The following is a 22761-nucleotide window of genomic DNA, read 5'->3' on the forward strand; positions in this document are numbered from 1 at the left end:
CTAAAATTTATGTGGAAAAATAGAGGGCCACGAGTTTCAAGACATTCTTGAAGAACAACAAATCCCTGGCCTTATCAGATACATAGAGTTATTATAAAGCTATAGGATTCAAGCAGTGTGGTATTAATGCGTGTAAGCGTAGGCAAACACGATTAATGAAGTGGAGTAGAAAGCCCTAAAGCAGGCCCAGACATTCATAGATGTCTGATTATGTTAAGTGCAAAACAGTCTGGAAAGAATGTTTTTTTTTATATAAAAATTGTTGTGTGATTGCTTAGATGGATGTCCCTAATTGACATTTGACCCCTATCCTGTATCATACTCAGAGATCAATTCCACACAGACTACAGGTCTACAGGTAAAAAATAATATAGAAAATCCTCATGGTCTGTGAGCAGGGGAACCTTTCTTAAACAGGACACAGAAGGCCCTGACTATAAATAAACAGATGCTAAGTTGAACTGAGTATTAAGAACTTCTGTTCATTAAAGTGTACCATTGAGATTAAAAAAGTAGTCCATAGGCTGAAAAAGAATGTTTGAATCACATGTAAACTGACATGTCTTCTACCTCGAAAATTTGAAGAGCTGGCAGAGATGAGTAAGAGAGCCAGATAACCTAATAGATCAATGGGCAAGAGACTTGAACTTGCACTTTTCCAGAAGATGTACAAATAGCCAATGAAGATACGAAAAGAAGTTTAAACTCAGTAGTCGGGAAGTGCAGAATAAATAATACTGAGACATCACCACAGTCTTCAGATGGGCTAACGTTGAAAAGACTGGCAGTCTGTAGCGTGGAGCCACCGGAATGCATATCCCAACTGATGGGAGTGGGAATTGGTACATACGCGTTGAAGAGCTGTTGTGGGTTGTACCAAAGTTGAAGGTACACATTCCTCGTGAACCAGTATCTGTCTTCTACATATACGCTCCATAGCTATGCGTGCATGATTGCACCAAGATACGTGTATGGTGGTGTGCATAGAAGCATTATTTGTAATACCCCATTTGGATACATCCCACGTGTTCGTCAGTAGCACAACGATTATGTAAAGTGTGGTGGATTCATCCACCACCCAGTGATAGAAGTGAAAAAATTGAAGCTGTGTGCGACAGCAGGAATAATCTCATAAATTTGACGTTGAGTGAAAAGATGCTAGACATAGCAGAATCCAAACCGTATGCTTTTGCTAAATACAGTTTTAAAGGGGTGTCAGGAACAGGGGAAGTGATTATCTTTGGGGAAGAAGAAGGGATTCTAAATGAGAGAGGCACGATGGGTACTTCTGAGGGTGCTGGCATTGCCTTGTTTCATGATCTTGATGGTGGTTCCCTGGATTTGTCCACTTTGCATTAATCCTTCAAGCTGCAATTTCTTTAATAGCTAGATTTATTCTATATACGTCACGTTTACACTAGTGTTTGGATATAGATTTCCTTCACAGCTCGTGTTCGGTTTTGATTCAATTCACTTATAAGTGTTAATCTTTTCATCGAAAATCAATGTGGGTTTTGAGCCAGCTCTCTCCCCCTCCCCCTGTCTATTTTTTCTAGCGGAAGTCCTGCCTCTCTGGCAGCTGCAGACCTCATTAGTCCTCCTTGCTTCTCTACTCTCTACCAGCAGTTTTCTCGGTGTAGAATGGGACCTCGGGGAGTCTCCAGCACCTTTTTAGGGGTCATTGAGGTCGCACTTATTTTCAAAATTATGCTAAAACATAATTTGCCCTTTTTACTCTCATTATTTCAGAGCATACAATAGGGTTTTTCAGAGGCTGCATGACAGAGCTAACAGTTACTTGAAAAGACTATTAAAAACTCCTCTTTCCAACTAGATATCTGTGTAAGACTGAATTGTCTCCATACACTGCAGCCAAAACAACGTATTACAGTGGAATGAATTCAGAAAGCAGATACGAAAATCCAGCCGCCTTCTTTTAAGCCAGATGTTAAAGAAACTCGTAAAAAGACAATGGTGCCAATGGTTTTTTGTTTTGAGAAATACAGTTATTTTTTAAGATAACGTTTGTTCACACATAATGAATTTATTTTGTCCTTTTCAGTGCTTTTTTTTCTTTGAGAGAGAGAGAGAGAGAGAGGGAGAGTGAGCGCATGTGTGTGAGCCAGGGAGGGGCAGAGAGAGAGAGAGAGAGGGAGAAAGAGAGAGAAAATCTTAAGCAGGCTTCATGCCCAGCACGGAGCCCAGTGTGAGGTTCTGTTTCATGACTGTGAGATCTTGCTTGACTTGAGCCGAAATCAAGAGTTGGGCGCTTAACTGACTGAGCCACCCAGGCACCCCAGCGTTTTATTTAAAACATTTTTCTCATAATTTCTAATATGGTAAATATTGATACATACAACTCATGAACAATTACAGTTTGGGGTTTGAGATGGTAAGAGGTCCTGAACAAAAATTTTAGAGGATTATTGCTTCATACAGCAGTGGTTCACCCAGGGAGTTTTAAAGATACTCATGCCTATGTCCTGGTCCCATAAATTGTGATTTAATTGGGCCTGGGGTGTTGCATAGGTTTGAAATTTCTAAATGATCTCTAGAGGATTCTGCTGTGTACACAAGCTTGGGAATTCTATTGATTTATAGTTTGGAATGGTGGTATATTGTATGCTTATGTGACTTCTGCTCTTGAGGTCTTGAAAAACAGATAAGGTGCTGGACCCCAGATTTGTACAAAAACCTTACCTTGGGGGTCTTAATTTCATTTCTGGTTGCTGCTGTTATGTAGAAAAACAATCGATTTTTCAGAAAATAATTAAAAAAAAGTTTTTTTTTAACATTTATTTATTTTTGAGACAGAGACAGAGCATGAGCGGGGGAGGGGCAGAGTGAGAGGGAGACACAGAATCTGAAACAGGCTCCAGGCTCCAAGCTGTCAGCACAGAGCCCGACACGGGGCTCGAACTCACGGGCCGTGAGATCATGACCTGAGCTGAAGTCGGACACTTAACCGACTGAGCCACCCAGGCGCCCCCAGAAAATAATTTTTTACTGTGAAGGATTGGTATTGCTTTGATACCTTAAATAGTCACGTGTGAAGCCATTTGACCCTGAGCTTTTCTTTGTGGGAAGAGTTTTAATTATTAATCCAGTCTGTTAACTTGCTACGACCTAATTCAGCTTTTCTCTTTCTTTTTTAGTTACTTTTGTTAACTTATATGTTTGCAGGAACTTTCCTTTTCATCTGAGTTGTCCAGTTTGGTGGTGTACATTTGTTGGTTATTCCTTTATAATTGGTTGGTGGTAATTGATGTTTTCTTATTTCATAACTGATTTTGTGCTCTACTCTCTTTTTATCTTTGTTAGTTTCAGGGTTTCAGGGTTTGTCAGTTTTGTTGATCTGCTTCTATCTAGGTAGGATTTAACCTCAAAATCGTTTAAAAAATGATAATTATCTGATGTCTGTGATTAGACTATGGAATTTTAGGATGATGATTGTCTGGGATTGTTTTTTGAACATGAAATGGATACTTAGTCCCTGTGAAAACAACAAGAGAGAAACTAGATTAAAATACCTAAGTAGAGGTGCCTGGGTGGCTCAGCTGGTTGAGCATCCGACCCTTGATTTTGGCTCAAGTCATGATCCCCGGGTCTTTGGATCTGTCTCTGTGTGGGGCTCTTTGACTCTGTCCCTCTGCCCTTCTCACCTGCTCTCTCTCTCTGTTAAAAAAAAAAAAAGAAAAAGAAAAAAAAAGTGGTAGTAAGTAGTAGTAGTAAGGTGTCTAAGCTAGAGAAAGGGGAAGGATACTGATGATTGATTATAAGTAAGTTATTTAATTATAATCCTTATTTATTTTTTTTTTTTTGCTTACCTTTTATTGGGTCATTTCGGGTGGTAGACAAATGAAATTCAAATATTTCAGTGTTCCATGGATTAAATAAGTGAGTAATCTGGGTCCGGACAAGTGTCGAATTGAAGTGCCAATGACAGAAAATAAGGTTGAAAATAATATTTCTCCTCTACTGAGGAGACATTTCTGTTTGGGTTATTTTGCACATATAACATAATCTCACACATATTGTCTCCTTGCCTGTTTTACCATTATTTATTTATGTATTTTTGGTCTCTGTGAATTTCTGATAAAAACAAAGGAAAAAAAGAAAAACGTAGACCATCTTGCAGTCCCCCCTCTGACCTCCCGTGCAGTGATGTATAGACATGATACGTACCCTTGCAGTGACCCTTTTCTACCAGGGGGTGACATTCCTCATGGTTAGTGTGAACCCTGATTATGCATGGTCATCAGAAATGAATGAACTGGTAACGCAAAGGAATGGATGAATCCAGAAAAAATGAACCACATCATGCTGAAAAACAGACGATTTCCAGACTGACTGCGTTTCTGAAACCTCAGATGTCGAACATTGGAGATGCCTGCATTTCCGGGAATTTCTTACTGTGTATTTTTGGCTTTCTAGTATATAAGATTTCATTAAAAAATAGCCTCTTAAACTTTTCCTTTTAGAAGAGTATTGGGGCAGATCCATTAATATGAATGTGTCTAGAAGTGGGCTTTTTCAGAGGTTCTGTAGCATGGCATGGGTTAAAAGTATGTGCACTTTCCATTTCTGTCAGGAACATTGGAAAGAATCTCCGTGAATGGAGTTACTCTCTCAATGGGCTTTGTATAAAACTGGCCAAGCATTAGATTCATATTCTTTCATAGGTCCAATTAGCATTCAAATATTATTTCTGAAGTGTTGGATTTAATATATTTTAGAGCTTCTTGACCCTCGCCCCCCAACTTTCTCCCTCCCCCCCCCCCCCAGTTTTCTAATTACAGCCTCAAATTATTTCTAGTAATTTTAGAATTTCTTTTCTTGAAGATGGCATTTGTTTTTCCAGGCAGTGATGGTTAATGAAACCCTTCCTTCTCTGGAGGAATGGAATATGATTTCCTAAATTGAGTAGAATTTGATTTATCCTAGTCTTCTGATTGAAGTGCTAAAATAAATCAGAAGATTCAGCAAATTTAATTTGAAGTTCCCTGAATTTTTGAAGTGGTAGGCATACGAATGATTAACTAGAGAAAGCAAATTTTTGGAAAGTTGAATGAATAGAAGCCCAGAGTGCTTTGAGTTGACCAGAGCATTTTGATCGGTTTCCCTTCCCTTTCCCCCAGATGCAGAAATGATAAATGCTACATCTTAAGGTTATATTTTACTGCTTTCTTTCTGGTTCTAGAGTACCGAAGTTAATCTAGCATAGTTTTGTAACTTTTTTTAGGCACTGTTATTTTCTTGATGCTGTATGTAAGTTTCTTCGGTTAGCTTCAGTTTTCTTAATTTGCTGTTTTTCCTTCCCAGTGAGGTTTCCTACATGTATGTATATATTTAATAGCTTTATCATCCAGAGTTTCACTTTCGCTGGTAATTGTTCCTTTGGGAAGGAAAGTAAGGGGGAAACTTCATAAATTCATATTGTGATAGAAGGAAGCAGTAGGACACGAGTTAGCTGTAAATGTCAGAGAAGGACGGGGAGTAGTCACGAGTGACAAGTTAGCGTGGAGAAATCAGTCGGCACCCTTCCGCTCTCGTTCCAAACAGACTCATTCCCTTTGCAGCTGCTTGGTGTCCTAATGAGAAGTTACTGTTAACCTAAAAGAATTAAAACAGCCAATTATTTTACCAGCAAAATGGGTTTATCCGGGGATAGTGGAGAACTGCAGTCTGAGACGTGCCATCTGTGGCAGGCCAGTCCCCCAGACGAAGGAGAGGAATGTTAATTTATTGAGAAGGAGGAGGAAGTTGGGAGGGGTTGTTGGGAACAGAAAGCCCCTCGGAGAGAAGCAAGAGTTCAGGGTGACAACGGTTTCTCTTTGGCCGACTTGCAGGGGTAGCACATTCCTCGTAGGAGAAGCGGTGTCCCATCTTTTCCCGTTGGGACCTGTAATTGACACTGCTTCCTGTAATTGATGTTGAGTGGGCCAGGCTCCCCTTTCTGGCTTCCCTGGTCCTTTTTAGTGAGGTTTTCCTTCGCTCATTTTCACATTACAGAACCACTGCTCTTGTGGGTAAGGGGTCCCAAGTTGTCATGTTTTCAGTGGAAGATAATCAGAGTTTCTTGGCTTTTTGTTTTTAATTATCTTTTACTAGAGATTCTTTGACAGTCGTTTGCTACAAACTGGGCTTTGGTTTCGGAAGAACACAGGGAGGCTGTTTGGGATATTGAGGAGGAAGGGATATGTACTGGTACTTTGGGATAGGATGTTAGCAGGTGTGGATTGAAATATGTTTGCTTTCGGGACTTCGAATCAGGAGTAAAGGCAGTTTCCGTGAGTGTTTGGCAGGTTTGTGGCTGTAGACACTGAGTTCTTTAGTATCTCAGGTTTCCCTTTGCAAGTCCTTCGACCAAATTTGTTTCACCTGTAGTGGATGTACAGGGTTTAGGGGCTGCCTTCCACACTTGTTTCATTTCTAGCTCACGTGATGCTTCTAGTCTTTTTTTTTTTTTTTTTAAACTGACTTCCATCATCTGTTGTCTTTTTGAACAGGGGGATGTACATAAACGCAATCATGTATAGATGGTTCCTGACTAGACCTACCCCTTTGTAGGTTTCAGGCTCGGGACTGATGACTGATGGCCTCTGAGACCGGCTGAGACAGAATTGCAAGCCAGTGGAGCAGGGGCTCTGGAGGCAGACTCATTGGGTTCAAATCTTGGCTTTGCCATTTCTTAGCAGCGTGGTTTCTGGGGCACTTGCCAACTGCGGGGAGCCTTGCTCTTCTCATCTGTAAAACAGTAACTACCCCATAGAGTTGTAAGGAGTAAAGGAGAGCATGTAAATAATAAATAAAGGGTTGAGAGTGATGTACCAAGAATAGAAACCTGCCCGGCAGCCGGCAGAATAGAGGACAACAGAAAGAGTAAGAACATTCTTGAGAAAGTTTCAGACCTGCGTGTGCAGCATTGACCACACTTTTGAAGAGAGGGACACAACCACCTAGGTGTCCTTTTTAGCTATTAGAAGTAATAGGGGAGAATTATGAGGGGATAATTTGTCAACCAGAAAGGTGACGACAGGCCTCTTTGTGGATGTTTAGAACAGGGCAGGAGGAAATTAATGCCGACTTAGTGATTTGGGGTCTTGGTGCTAAGAGAGTGACAACTGCGGTGTTGTGGTTTGGGCGGAGTTAGTGTGGATAACTTGTCACCAGTTCTCGTAAGACTGCGTGCTTGTCTAGTGATTTATGGTGTTAAGGGTCTTTACGATCCGGTGGAATTTGATGAGTACACTCAGAAGGTAGCTTATTGTTCAGATGATTCTCGTTTGCATGGGGGCAAGTTCCAGAGGCACTGGAGAGCAAGCAAGGGTGAGAAAAAGTCCAGTGATATTCCTTCGATGGGCGAGAGAGAAAGATTCACATGGTCAGTGAGTGAATGCACCAGGCCTGTAGAGAATTCCTGATACGAGCGCGGGGCTCTTTCTCCTAGAGATCGGGGTGGTGGGCTGGCTGTCTGTGCCCAAAATGGGAGCGCTGAAAGATACAGAATAGTTCACAGAGGAGGTGAGGTGGAAGCTGGACCCCAGGGGTCCTTCAACCTGAGTGGGAACTGTTTTCTGCTGGATGGTATCTTCGTAGAAAATTCCTTACCCTATTAAAAAAAAAATGTTTACTTTTTAAATTACTAATTTGATTATAGTCTTTGTTTTTGTTGTTTCTTTAGACGGTTTCTCAGAAGAGTGTCCCCCTTGAACACATGGTACCGTGGGGTTGGGACTATGTTTTTTTCATTTGTTAATTCATTAAAAAAAAATTTTTTTTTTTAATGTTTGTTTATTTCTGACAGAGAGAGCGACAGAGCATGAGTGCGGGAGGGGCAGAGAGGGAGGGCGACACAGAATCCGAAGCTCCAGGCTCCGAGCTGTGAGCACGGAGCCCCACGCGGGGCTCGAACTCATGGACGGTGAGATCGTGACCTGAGCCGAAGTCGGACGCTCAACTGACTGAGCCACCCAGGCGCCCCTAATTAATTCATTTAAAAAAAGAAATTTCTTAATAATTTTTGAATGAGCCCGATGTTTCTATTTTTCTTTATTTTGCTTGTTTTACTTCAGGTTTTTAAATTCCACATATGAATGAGAACGTGTCGTATTTGTCTTTCTCTGACTGACTTATTTTGCTTCTGCCCTCTAGCGCCATCCATGTTGTTGCCCATGGCAAAATTTCCTTCTTTTCGCGGTTGAGTAATATTCCATCACACGCACACACACACACCCCACTTCGTCTTTATCCATTCAGCTATCGATGGACACTTGGGATGCTTCCATAATTTGGCTACTACAAATAATGCTGCAGTAAACATAGGGGTGCATGTATCTCTTTGAATTAGTGTTTTTGTATTTTTTTGGTAAATACCCAGTAGTGCAATTGCTGGGTCCTGGCGTAGTTCTATTTTTATTTTTTTGAGGAACCTCCATAGTGTTTTCCACAATGGCTGTTTGTGTTCCCACCAACGGGGCCCGAGGGTTCCTTTTTTTCTACATCCTCACCAACACCTTTTGTTTCTTGTGTTGTTGATTTTAGGCAGTCTGGCAGGTGTGAGGTGATACCTCTTTGTAGTTTTGATTTGCATTTCCTTGATGATGAGTGATGTTGAGCATCTTGTTGTGTGTCTGTTGGCCATCTGGATGTCTTCTTTGCGGAAGTGTCCGTATCTTCTGCCCATTTGTTTTTTAATTTTTTTTTTAGCGTTTATTTATTTTTGAGACAGAGAGAGACAGGGCATGAACGGGGGAGGGACAGAGAGAGAGGGAGACACAGAATCTGAAACAGGCTCCAGGCTCTGAGCTGTCAGCATAGAGCCTGACGCGGGGCTCGAACTCACGGACCGCGAGATCATGACCTGAGCTGAAGTCGGCCACTTAACCGACTGAGCCACCCAGGCGCCCCCTCTTCTGCCCATTTTTAAATTGCGTTATTTGGGGATTTTTGGGTGTTGAGTCGTATCATTTCTTTATGTATTTTGTATGCTAACCCTTTGTTGGATAGGTCATTGCAAATATCTTTCCCATTCTGTAGGTTGCCTTTTAGTTTTGTTGGTTGATTGCTGTGCAGAATCTTTTTATTTTTTTGATGTACTCCCAATAGTTTATTTTTGCTTTTGTTTTCCTTGCCTCAGGATACATATCTAGAAAAATGTTGCCATGGCTGATGTCAGAGAAATTATTGCCTGTGCTCTCTTCAAGGATTGTGATGGTTTCAGGTCTCACATTTAGGTCTTTAATCCATTTTGAGTTTATTTTTGTATATGGTGAAAGAAAGGGGTCCAGTTTCATTCTGTTTCATTTGGCTGTCCGGTTTCCCAGCACCATTTGTTGAGGAGACTTTTCCCATTTGATATTCATTCTTCTTTTGTAGAAGATTAATTGACCATATAATTGTGGTTTTATTTCTGGATTTTCTGTTTTATTCCATTGATCCGGGTGTCTGTTTTTATGCCAGCACCATACTGTTTTAATTATTACCACTTTGTAATATAACTTGAAATCTGGAATTGTGATAGTGCCATATGTTTTTCAAGATTTCTTTGGCTATTTAAGGTCTTTTGTGATTCCGTACGAGTTTTAGGATTGTGTGTTCTTGTTCTGTGAAAAGTACTGTTGGTATTTTGATAGGGATCCCATTAAACGTGTAGATTGCTTTGGGTGGTATAGACATTTTAACAGCATTTGTTCCAATGGTTTGGACTAACTTTGCATTCCCCTCTTGTATTACATTTATACAGTATCCCCTTTGCTCTTTAAAGCCTTGACAGCCTTTTGAAGCTACTGTAGCTTTGTTGTAGTTTGCTCTTGTCATTAGGAGGGTGCGTAAAAACCAGGTCTGTCTCTCCAAAGAGCCAGATAGTAATAGGAGTCAGGGGTGTAGGTCGACACTTTCGTACCCTGGAAAGGTTGGGACTGCAGGAGGGAAAAGGCTCACCGGAAATTTGGTGTACTCAAAAAGGTCCTGAAAACTCAATTTCAGTAAAGTACATTTTGGGCTCAGTGCATTGAATCTGTGACCTCCTGTAAGATCCTGCATTTTTGCCTAATGTTTACTTAAGCCTCTAACTTTTAAGAGGTACCCCTCCCGCTCTCCTACCAGGTTCAAGCCCTCCCCAGAAGATACTCACTTGGTTTTGCAGGATTATGAAGATCCAGCAAACGTAACAAAGGCACTTCCTTTTTTAGGTGCCTTCTTTTTCTCTGGCCTCATAGCTTAGTTACTTATTTGCACGGGACCCCTAAGTTAGAATGCTGGTGTTTTTTTTCTGTTGCTTTCTCTTGAGGGCTAATGATTTCTGCTGGAATGCAAATGAAGCATCTCAAATTTTCCAGATCTTTACTATGAAAAATCCCGGACTGTGGCAAATGAGAATATTTTATTAATTCCTGGAAATACTTGCTAAGAATACTTCTCTAGAGTTTTTTACTCTACTTTTTGTAGAGTAAAAACCGTGACTTCAATTTCCGTTACCATGCAGTGGACATAATTTTTGTGAAACAGTGGCTGGAAGGATCTAGAATTAACACTATATGGCTCGTGTTCACCAAATCTGTATTTGATACATTCAGTGCAGTATTGCGAGTTCTGGCTGTTTAACCAGCGGAATTACTCATTACGGAAGTTGATTTTTTTTTTTTTTTTTTTAACGTTTATTTATTTTTGAGACAGAGAGAGACAGAGCATGAACGGGGGAGGGTCAGAGAGAGGGAGACACAGAATCGGAAACAGGCTTCAGGCTCTGAGCTCAAACTCACGGACCACGAGATCATGACCTGAGCTGAAGTCGGCCGCTTAACCGACTGAGCCGCCTAGGCGCCCCTACAGAAGTCGATTACGGACAGCTTATCGGAGTTGACTTACAGTTTCATTCATTGTTTTTCATAATTAACCAGGTAAAAGGATGACAAATAAGTCAGTCATTTTCTTTTTAATTAAAATAAGGAACTTACAAACGATTCTTCGGTAGAGAAGTTCACAGGCAGCCAGGACATGGGGTAATTATTCAGGAATTTCATTTGCTGGTATTTGTGTGTTGAAGGTACAGAGGGGAATGAGAGGTTTTACAATGTCTTTGCCAAGTCAGAATTGCCTTGTAAAGGACCTTACAGAAATTCCTAACGGTTTCTGAGCCTTTTAAGCGAAGAAACGGAAAGTTAGTACTCCTTCGATAGTTGTGGTAGGGTGGCTCATGCTAGCTGGCCGAAGGAGTGGAGGGATGCCACTATCCCCTACTCCGGGAGAAGAGAGGAGTGTTGGTGACAAAGCCCTTCCTCCCAATTGGAGCTTATTTGTTAAAGTACATAATATAATTCTTCCAGGCAATAGTGCGGGAAGCAAAAAAGGGAAGAGGAACTTAAAAAAAAAAGGACTGAAGTGAGTTAGCACATGATTTGTAGTAAGTGGTATCTCTAGGTCAGCAAGGAAGACTGAATGAATGGGTAAGAAACTGGGAGATCCGGATACCAGAAATGGATAAAGGGGAGAAAGCTCATGGAAATAAACACAATATGGTTTTGGGATCAAGGTGATACCGGACTAATGATCTGAATTTACATAGCAGCTGTTCTGCTACCCTGCAGGAAGATACCTCACCCAGCTGACAGGCTCTGACTGTAGTGCCTTCGGGTTGTTTTTTTTTTTAATTTTTTTTTTTCAACATTTTTATTTATTTATTTTTGGGACAGAGAGAGACGGAGCATGAACAGGGGAGGGGCAGAGAGAGAGGGAGACACAGAATCGGAAACAGGCTCCAGGCTCTGAGCCATCAGCCCAGAGCCCGACGCGGGGCTCGAACTCACGGACCGCGAGATCGTGACCTGGCTGAAGTCGGACGCTTAACCGACTGCGCCACCGAGGCGCCCACGGGTTTTGAGCCGAGTCACTTGGGTATACCCATAAACTAGTTTAAAAAACGACATGGTTGATTACGATTTGCTTCTAGTAATAAGTTAGAGAGGGGTACTTTTGCTTCGTCGGGCAGTCACCCGGGGAGATTTGAGATGGAAACATAATGTATGTTACTGCCCTTGGTGAGCAGATACCCTTTCTTCATGGTCTGACTAGTAAGCTGGCTCCTGGAAGGCAGAAGACTGGTTCTTTTTCATCTCAGAGTTTGACATACCACCTTACATACAGTAGGAGCTCAGTTAATCTCTGTTGATGCTATACATTTGGTAAGCATTCAGTGTTGAACCTGCATGTTGCCCATCTGGCCACATACCCCAGAGCAAGCTTATTCTGGGAAAACTATTAACCTCGTATTGCTTTACTGTGTGTGCGTTTTGTTGAAATTAAGCTGTGACCTGAAGATGCCTTACGAAAGACATTGCCTTATTGTAGGTTGGATAGTTTCTAACACGAGTGGAGGATAGTAGCTGTGGGTGGTGCTGTAGAAATCTCAGGTCAGGGGCCTAGGCAAGTTTGAGATTCTCACTGTGCATTCTGTTGGATTTGATTTTTTTTTTTTTTTTTGTATTGTTTTAAAACCCCTAGCAACTTGGGATCGTAGGAAAGACAGAAAGAGTGCTGTACTTGGCATGGCATAGAACCTGGGTTTTGTGCTGGTTGGACTTGTGCTTGGACTTCATGCCTAATCTTGACCTTGTCCATGAAGTTTTCTGTAAGGAAGCCATGTTTTATGTTTCTTTCTTTCTTTCTTTCTTTCTTTCTTTCTTTCTTTCTTTCTTTCTTTCTTTTTTTTTTTTTTTTTAATATATGAAATTCATTGTCAAATTGGTTTCCATACAACACCCAGTGCTCATCCCAAAAGATGCCCTCTTCAATACCCATCACCCACCCTCCCCTCCCTCCCACCCCCCATCAACCCTCAGTTTGTTCTCAGTTTTTAAAAAATATGGAACGCTTCACAAATTTGTGTGTCATCCTTGCACAGGGGCCATGCTAATCTTCTCTGTATCGTTCCAATTTTAGTATATGTGCTGCCGAAGTGAGCACCATGGTTTGTGTTTCAAGTAGTTTCATGTTTGGCTTCTGTTGTTTTTCAACTATTCTTTGAAAGACCTTCTCCACTACCAGATTTTAGAAAAAGATCCTTTTGTGTTTCTTCTAGTCCTTTAGTGGCTTCATGCTGTATATTTTTGCTGCATTTAGAGCTTTGTGTAGTATATGGGCAAGGTAAGGACTCAGTTTGGGATCCCCCCCCCGCTTACTGCATACTCATTTAATTAATAGTCTTTACCCCAGTGATTTGAAACGCCACCTCCATTTTATACTGAGTTCCTTGGTATATTCATTAGTTCCTGCACTTTCTAATCTGTTCAGTTATTAGGTTTATTTCTTCAGATGTCAGCACCACACTGTTTTAACTATTGTAGCTTTATAATGTTTCAGTATTCTATAGGGATGGCCCCTACCCCCTACTCTTTAGTCTTTTTCAGAAGTGCCTTGTCTATCTTTGCTTGATTTTCTACAAGAACTTTAAAATCGCCTTGTCTAGCCCCTAAGGGAATCGCTGGGGGTGCTGGAAAGAAAACCTTCCTCTGTGATGAATGATCCTGGATTCTTAGAGCCCGATCTGCATTGTAAATCTGGAGACTTGGTTTCAGACTTTGTTCTGACGTTCACTGGTGCTGCAGTGAAAAATTAGATTTGTGTTTTACAGCTTTGCAGATGTGTACAGGTGCTTTTAAAGAATTACTGTGTATTTGCTGTTTTTGTCCCTTTACTTTTTCAATCAGTAGATATAACCATTAGAAAACTCCTCAATTTTTTAGCGTTGCAGAAGGGCCCTCATACTTGCAAACGTTGGGGACAACTGGTTGAGAGTTCTCTAAGCTCTTCTCTGTTCTAAAATTCAGTTCTAAATAATAAAAGGTGGTATATCATCAATCCAATCAAGGATTGAATTTAAATCTTTGTAGCCACTGAAAGGGCTACTGTACCAAGAGAAACTGCAGAAACGTTTCTTGGCAAGATCATTTGTCTGTGTCTTTCTTTTCCTCTGTAAGCAGTTGGTGTTTTGAAAGGAAGCATATTGTCTAGATTTTCAAAGTTCTCTAAAAACAGGATGGGGGAGTGCGTTATTTTCGAAGCTTGTAACACGATTGCATTTTAAGCGGAATTAAGTGCTTTGAAAGCTTGAATTTGTGTTGTCATAATTGAGTATTTATGATTGAAATAACTACGCATATGTCTTCTTCCCTTTCTGTGTGATAACTGTTAGGTCTAGCGAGAGCCTCTGGACAGAATGGTTGGTTTATAGGAGAAGACAATCAAGGCTGTGATAATTCTTAAAAGTAAAGCTTTACATTTTGAAGGGCAAGTCACATCTATAGTTTGTATGATTCTGTAACAGATGGGGAAATCATGGAACAAATGATGAGAGAAAATTGGCCTTTATCTGTTGGCAAATGGCAGTCAATGAAGAGATGACAATTTTTTTTGGCTCCTTTTGGAAAATTACTTTCAGGATTCATTGATTTAAAATTGCTACAGGACTTGGGGCGCCTGGGTGGCTGAGTCGGTTCAGTGTCTGACTCTTGATTTCAGCTCAGGTCATGATCTTGCTGGTTCATGAGATCAAGCCCTGAGTTGGGTTCTGCACTGACAGTGTGGAGCCTGCTTAGGAGTCTCTCCCTCTCTGTTTGCCCCTCCCCCACTTGCTCCCTCTCTCTGTCTCTGTCTCTCTCTCTCTCAAATAAATAAACATTTAAAAATAATAATAAAATTGCTACAGGACTTAAAACTCTAAAAACATTTACCAGAAAGTCTAGAATTGTATACTGAATAATATTCTGAAGTTAAGGTTGAGGTTTGGGGTATGTTGAGTCTAATTAAGCCAGACTCAGTCTATTTAAGATAGGTAAATAATGTTCTTAAGGAGGAATAAACATAATTAGATAAGCTGATCTAAATTACCATTATTAAAATTAGAAAGGTTGGAGAGGGGAGTTTAAGAAAACAAAAATATAAGCAGAAAATAATCCTGAGAATGAAAGTCAGTTTATTGAATCTTCAGATGTTGTTTGTGTGCTGAAAAGGAATAGAATGTCCCAGGAATGTGAGACTTCTTCAGATAAAGCTCTTGAGTTTACATTTCCTTTTTTCAAGAGTACATGTGACTAGAATAAATCAGAATCCGAGCCCCAATTCCACATTCCTGGGAGGGAAACTGGCCCCTTTTGGGTAGCGCCTGTCTCCGTCCAGTCAGCCTTGGCCACAGGGTGGGGGTGGGGGTCACAAAGCCCAGGGTTTCAAAGGGTCATTAACCCCTCACGTTTCTACTAAAGTCAAACGGCACCTTAAAATGGACTTGTGTTTCAGTTGTCATCACAGATTATGTTTTGGGAAATAGGTATTTTTTTCCTTGGAGTTCAGTTCGATCTTGCGGACTCTTTGCAGTCTTAAAAAGCTTTAATTTACAGTCTATTAGAGCGCCCATGTAGCCCCGTCCTGGCGAACACTGGGGTTTTTCATATGTTTTAATCTCTACTAATCTACTAAGTGAAAATGGTGTAACACATCATGGCTTCGGTTTGCATTTCTTCAGTATTATGGAAGGTTGGGCATTTTTGCGGATCTGCTTTTTCCACTAGCCATCAGGTGGATGGTAACTTAGTTCCTTTCTGTTCTTGTTCAACCAGATTGGTGGGCTACAGGGCGTCCTTCGTAGTGTGCTACTTTGGAGGAAGTTTCAGCTTGTTCTATCAGCCATCAAATTAGCACTAAAAATGGCTCATCTCAGGACTGGCTCAGGTGGAGTGAAGTGCCGGCAGAGCATTAAAGGGAAGTGGTCACAGGGCAGGTGTCATGGTGGCAACCGTCGTGATTGGTAGACAGCAAACCGTCACTGCAAATCGAGCTCAGCGTGGACGGAGGACTGTGTGGTTTAGAAAGTTACTTTATGTAGGCAAGCGACAAAGTCCTCTGAAGGCTTAGAGATCTGGGCCTGGCGTGGCGTTGTCAGTAGGTGCGTTTGTATGAGGGGTCTTGCTGTTTAACATCGGGTGAATGTTCCGAATGAAATCGTACCATGACGCAGCCTTTGGAAAGATTTTTGCACGTATCTCGCGTTTAAACCTTTCCTTTTGTTATTTCTTCAAAGCTCAACAGAGCTGGGCAGGCCGATAACGTGTAATTCTCTTGAAATTAAATTAAAAACAATCACGTTACGGTAGGTCGGTTGGGGTGTAGGGCGTTTTCCACCTCTGAGAATGTTAGAGCTCGTGCTTTGGATTGTCTTGAACGTATACTCCATTTGGCTGGATGTTTCTTTAGATTTTAATATTCATGAGCACTGTCCTCATGCTTCTTAACATTGAATTAAAGCCAAGGTAGGGCTGTCGAAGGCATTTTCGCCTTTCTTTTGCGTTACTTCCTTGACTGGGCTCTCTCCGTTTCTGGGTTTCTGCCAGTGCAGATGAAGGTTTACTTCATTAGCTCTCAGTGTACAACAGTGAATGGAAAACATAAACATGCGTCTGATTCTTGCATGTCGAACTTTCCCCTTCCCCTTTGCAACCAACTCCTTTGGGGAAGCTGAAACTGAAGACCCGTGTCTGAATAGCATTTTAACAGTATTTCTCATTAATATGCTTTGTCAGTCCTCAATTTGCAAGAAAGGCACTGTCAGGATGTTCTTGGTTTGAAGCCTGGATGCTTTGATTTCCGTCCTGTTAATTTCTTATCCGTGACCCTCTGCTGGGAAATGCCCTCCCCCCCGCCCCCCCCCCCCCCCCCCCGTTTGATCACATTCAGGAGAAAAAGTAAAACTTCTGATATCTTTTTAAAATTGTTCACGTATTAATAAGATTGCCACCTCTTCCTCTCTGTGTGAAGATGTAATATAGTATATACTTTTGCTTCAGTAGTTTTTCCGAATTTTGACCTTTTTTATTTGAGAAAAAAACCTAAAGGAAGGCATAAGGTGGAAGGTTGTTGATTATTCTCTTTAAATGTCTTTCCTCTTACAGATGTCATCTTTAAGTGTAGGTTTTAAACCAGAAATATCCCCTACAACTTGACTCACAGAAAGTAATCTGGAAGAGATTTACGTGCACATCAGATCTACATGAGATCACTGGGTGAGGTCACCAAGGGAAGGGTCCAAATAAACACATCTAAAATCTGGTAATCTCGTAATTCTCTGGCATTTTGGAAGATGATAGGTACTATAGAGGAAAAGAAACCATTAAAGATGTTGCAATTTTGTGTGGGGTGGGGTCAGAGAAGATAGTATTTGAATAGAGATTTGAAGGAGGCTCCAGGGGTGTGGGGTGGGTGGGGAGGGACAGTCCAGGAGAGGTCATAGCAAATGCAAAGGTCTTCCTCTTTGGAATGGCTGCTCCCTGGTGTGTAGAGGGAATTGGCCTAGGAAGGCAGCCAGGCCTGAAGTAGAATGAGAGAAGGGGGTGGGGGTGTGAGGGAGAGGGGATGAGAGAGATAGAGAGAGAGAGAGAGAGATGAGGACAGAGTGGTAAAGGGAGGGAAGGAGGCAGGTCAGGTAGCTATCTTCTAGGTCATTGTAAAGGTTTTGGCTTTGACCTGAATGAGGTGAACAACGATTAGAGGGTTTTGAATAGAGGAGAGACATGATCCAACTTCCCCTTTGATAGAATTGCTCTGGTTTCCATTCAGAAGAGAACAGGAGCGAAGGGTAGAGGCAGGAGACCAGGGGGAGTCCTCAGGTGGGAGCTGCCTGATGGTGGCCCTGGGTTGGGATGGAAGCAGTCGAGGTGGGAGGAGTGTTCTGATTTTGATATGTTTAATTTTTTTTTAAATGTTTGTTTATTATTGAGAGACAGAGAGAGACAGAGCATGAGCATGGGAGGGGCAGAGAGAAGGGGAGACACAGAATCCAAAGCAGGCTCCAGGCTCTGAGCTGCCAGCACAGAGCCTGATGCGGGGCTCGAACTCACAAACCACGAGATCAAGACCTGAGCCAAAGTCGGACGCTTAACTGACTGAGCCACCCAGGCACCCCTGATTTTGATATATTTAAAAGGCAGAATCACCCGTGGTATTTGCCGATGGATCCGATGTGAGCTATGTGAGGGAGAGGGGGGAGAGAAGTTAAGGATGCCTAGCGTTTTTTTGTTTTGTTTTTTAATATTTATTTTGAGAGAGAGAGAGAGAGAGAGAGAGAGTATGCGAGTAGGGGAAGGGCAGAGGGAGAGAGTCGCAAGCAAGCTCCGCAGCTTGCTCAGAGCCTTGTCAGCTCAGAGCCTTCTTGTTTTAGATACAGAGAAATTATTTTCCCAGGGTGTTTCTTAATAGGTTGCACAACTTGTGTCCATATTTTCAGTGCTTCCCTTCAGTTTAGTCTTTTCACAAATTGAACAGTCTGATGCTTGCATAATGGGAGTGGTTCGTAAATTTCGATGGCGTTTCGGGTCCTGCTTCTAGGGCCTGTGCGATTTTGCCGGAGTTCCTGCCATGCTGCTATGCGGTGTTGATTCAGTGAGTGAATGAACTTAGGCGAATGTGTGTGTGTGTCTGTGGGGGCGGAGGGTTGTACTATAATGAAGACAGGAAATGTGAAAAATACCATCTTAGCTGGTAGATGGAAGGATCACTTGTCTTGTGAGATTTTCTGCCTTCAGCGTTGCAGAGTTCATCTTGGCTCAAAGCAGCTTAGTAGAAGCACAGGCTTCCATAAGTATGTTGCTCTCCTGTCCTTCCTGAGTTTCCGGGTTCGGGAGTGGGAAGGTACCAGGTTTTGGAAAAGTTCTGCCTCCTGGTGATGCTAAAGGAGAAACCATGGAGGGCCCACGCACTTCCTGTTTGTAATTACACTTTGATTTTCCTAGACCATTTACTAAGCCGCCTGAAGTTTGCTTCGTTTTCAACTTTTATTTTACATTATTTTTACTATTAATCTTGAGGCTTATTTCTTTTAAAACGATTCCAGGTTTTTTTTACATAATTATACACACACACACAGACACACACACACACACATTGTCTTATTATGTCACCCGTTAATGTTTGTCTTACTAGCATTTATTTCATTCCTGATTGTCTTGCACGTTGATTTATCTACCCTTCCTGGCTCACTTTCCAGTAGAAGCCGAGCTTCACAAAAACAAGAAATTGTCTTTTACTGCATTTTATCCCCAGTACCTAAGTGATAGTAGATAATAGGTATTCAGTAAATAGTCTTGCGTAAATAAATACTGCAGACCCTATTTTGTATGGTGTAAGATATTCAGTGTCATAAGAAGTTTATCCCATAATGAAAAAGTCTGCTGAAATACTACCTAGGCGGTTGCATAGTTACTTATTTTATAGATCTAATTTAATTTGCTTTGAGTTAATTATTTTGTTTGGTTATTTAGTTTCTTCTGTTTTATTATTGGAAATAACATTGAAAGGAGGACATCTTTATCTATAGATCCTTGACCACATTTGTATTTATTCCTTTCACGTATCGTAAAGAATTATTAGTTGAGATCATTTAGGTCTGAACATGTACTGACAACAGAAGTATAATAGTTTACACCTCCACTGACATTTTACAAGGGCCCCTTTCTTCTAGACTTTGATCTCCAATACTGTTTTCTTCTCGTTTTATACTCCTTCCCTTTGGCAGGCCCATCTCTTGCTGCTTTTACAGCCAGTGCTGGTGATTTGTGGCCTCTTAACCTCAGGCTGTAACTCTGTATGTGCTAGAGCCTGGAGATCCCTCTGTACCTCAAGTTCACATTCCCCAACGGCATAATGATCATCTTTCCATCAGAATCTGCTCCCCGCTGCTCTGTTCCCTTTTGAGGGAAATGAAAGTAACATCTTTGCAGGCGCCCAAGATGGAAATGTGGGCATGATTCTCAATTCTTCTCTTTCCTCTTTATCCTTAACTAGTTGGTACAAACCCCTTTATTTCCATGCTTTTTCCTCCTCCTCTAGTTTAAGCTTATTACCCCCTCTTCCTTGGACTATTAGATTATTGCTCTGACTTCCTCTATCACTTTGCTCTAATGGATCATCCTTGCCGCCAAAGCTGTCCTCCTAAACGGCCCATCTTCTATTGCTGTCCTAATTAAATTCCTTCAAACTCTCCTAGTTCCTTACAGAGTGAAGTTTGAGCAGAGACTTCAGCAGAGGCTGTGCTCGGCTTGCCCTCCGCACAGTCCACCCTTCATCATTTCTTGTAATGAGGGATTTTCCTCCCCCTTATTCTCCAGGTGCGTTGCACCCTTGGTGTTCCACGTGTGTGTCTTAACTCTTTTGTCCCTCAGTGGCTGGACTCTGTCTAGAATACTGTCCCTCACTTATTCACTTAACATTCATTTGTCAATTCAGCTCCAAGAAGACTTGCTTACTGACTCTTTTCTAGTGATAGCTTCCTTTTCTGTACAGCTGCGGGTGGTGTTTCAGCACTTCTGTGACAGAATATTCAATGTCATTTATAGGTTTGTATGCTAGGCTGTGTGATTGAGTCTTATTTGTCCTTGATTCCATGGCACTTACTGTAAGAGACATTTAACAAGTATTAGTTGAATTAATGAATATATCAATGGAAACATCCTTGAAATTGATACCTTTTTAGTGTTCTTCCTTTCTGCTTCTGTCTGGGAAGTATCCTTTCCATTTAGTCTGAAGAACTTTAGCATCTTTTGTAGTATGGATCTGTTCAGCGTTGGTTTATTGGAAAATGTCTTTGTTTTGCTTTCTTTTTATTTTTAAAGAATTATAGTCTCACAGGAGATTTCAAAAAATCACAGTCCCATGTGCCCTTTGCCCAGTTTTCCCAAATGGGGACATCTGGTATACCTGTTACTGTAGTAGCAAAACCAAAAAATTGATCTTAGTATATTTCTATTAACTATTAAGATTAAGATCGATTAAGGTTAAGAGCTTATTCACTGTCCAGTGTATTTTCAGTTACACTGTGTGCGTGTGTGTGTAGTTCTGTACAATTGTATTACGTGTAGATTTGTGTAAGCACTGCCACAGTCAAGGTGCGGTACTGTTTTCATCACCGTATAAGGTCTCCCTTGTGCTTTTTTAAAATAATCTCATCCACTCTACCCCCTACACCCTGTTCTCCGTGTCTGTAGTTGTGTTATTTTGAGAATGTTACCTACATTGAATTGTACTGTACTTAGTAAAAAATGGGCAGAGGACCTGAATAGACACTTTTCCAAAGAAGATAGGCAGATGGTCAACAGACACATGAAAAAATGCTCAACATCAGTAATCATTAGGGAACTGCACATCAGAACCACAGTGAGATATCACCTCATACCTGTCAGAATGCTGCTTTCAGAAAGACAAGACATAACTAGTGTTAGTGGGGGTGTGGGGAAAAGGGAACCCTCATGCACTGTTGTTGGGAATGCAAACTGGTGCAGCCACTGTGGAAAACCGTATGGAAGCTCCTCAAAGAATTTAAAAATGGAACTACCATATGATGCAGTAATTTTGGTTCTGGGTATTTATTCAAAGAAAAAGAAAACACTAATTCAAAAAGGTGTCTACACCCCTGGGTTCACTGCAGCATCATTCATGATGGGAACAGCCTGTGTGTGTGTGTGTGTGTGTGTGTGTGTGTGTGTGTAGGGATTATCACTCAGCCCTACAAAGAATGTGATCTTGCTTTGTGCAACAACATGGATGGACCTACAAGGTATTATGCTAAGTGAAATAAGACAGAGACCCAGGACCTTGTGATTTCACTTGAATATTAAATCTAAAAAACAAAACAGACAAAAGAAAACAAATAGATTCATAAATATAAAGAACAAACTGGTGGTTGCCAGAAGGGAAGGGTGGGGGGAATTAAGAGATACAGACTTGCAGTTATAAAATAAGTAAGGCACAGAGATGAAAAGTACAGCGAAAAGAATATAGCCAATGATACTGTAATAACTCTGTATGCGACAGGGGTAGCTAGACTTACCCTGGTGATAATTTCATAATGTATATAAATATCGGATCACTCTGGTGAACACCCAAAACTAATATAATGCTGTGTGTCAGCTATACCTCGATAATAAGAAAGTTTCACCAAACCCAAGATAATAAACTAATTAAAACTATGTGGGTATGGCACTGTTTCTTTAGAAGACCTGATAAACAAATCTGTCTTCACCGGAAATCATGTTCCGCAGCTGTGATCAAAGAGTGGGAATAAGGTGAAGCAAATCATCATGTTCAGGGTGTCTGAGTAATATCGTTTTGCAAGATGAGCTCCATTTTAATTTACAGAAACACTCTTAGGTAAAGTCAAGTGAATTAAAAATTTTTTAAAGCGAATTAAAAATAAACCGCATGAGTGAACGGATTCCCAGTTCAAGAAGTCCTAACAACTGAAAGCGAACTCATTTTTTCTTCATTGACTATATAATCTGTAAGTATTTGGGGAAGTTAAAATAGTGTTAATATTTTTTGTTTTATTGCTAAATATCTGTAACAGTACTTAGGTCCACCTAATGAAAAGATGAGTCAGATATATAGAATGTGCTCCTGCGAGCGTGTTTTTAAGGCATTCATTATACAGTGTATCTCATGTCTTACATCCTAATAAAATATTATAGGGGCGCCTGGGTGGCGCAGTCGGTTAAGCGTCCGACTTCAGCCAGGTCACGATCTCGCGGTCCGTGAGTTCGAGCCCCGCGTCGGGCTCTGGGCTGATGGCTCGGAGCCTGGAGCCTGTTTCCGATTCTGTGTCTCCCTCTCTCTCTGCCCCTCCCCCGTTCATGCTCCGTCTCTCTCTGTCCCAAAAATAAATAAACGTTGAAAAAAAAAATTAAAAAAAAAAATATTATAATGAAAACAATCCAGAATGCCCTT

The 22761-nt window shown here is 41.2% G+C and overlaps 1 protein-coding gene and 1 non-coding gene across 5 annotated transcripts in view; one reads left to right on the plus strand and one right to left on the minus strand.

The window, feature by feature from the left end:
* Window positions 1-22761, plus strand: part of WASF3 (WASP family member 3) — a 135805-nt gene that overhangs the window by 20080 nt on the left and 92964 nt on the right. The window lies entirely within an intron of this gene.
* LOC123581515 lies at window positions 12857-12963 on the minus strand. The gene has a single exon (XR_006703783.1). It is a non-coding gene; the product is annotated as a U6 spliceosomal RNA (small nuclear RNA).

The sequence above is a fragment of the Leopardus geoffroyi genome, chromosome A1 (assembly GCF_018350155.1).
Source record: "Leopardus geoffroyi isolate Oge1 chromosome A1, O.geoffroyi_Oge1_pat1.0, whole genome shotgun sequence".
NCBI classification, from domain to species: Eukaryota; Metazoa; Chordata; class Mammalia; order Carnivora; family Felidae; genus Leopardus; species Leopardus geoffroyi.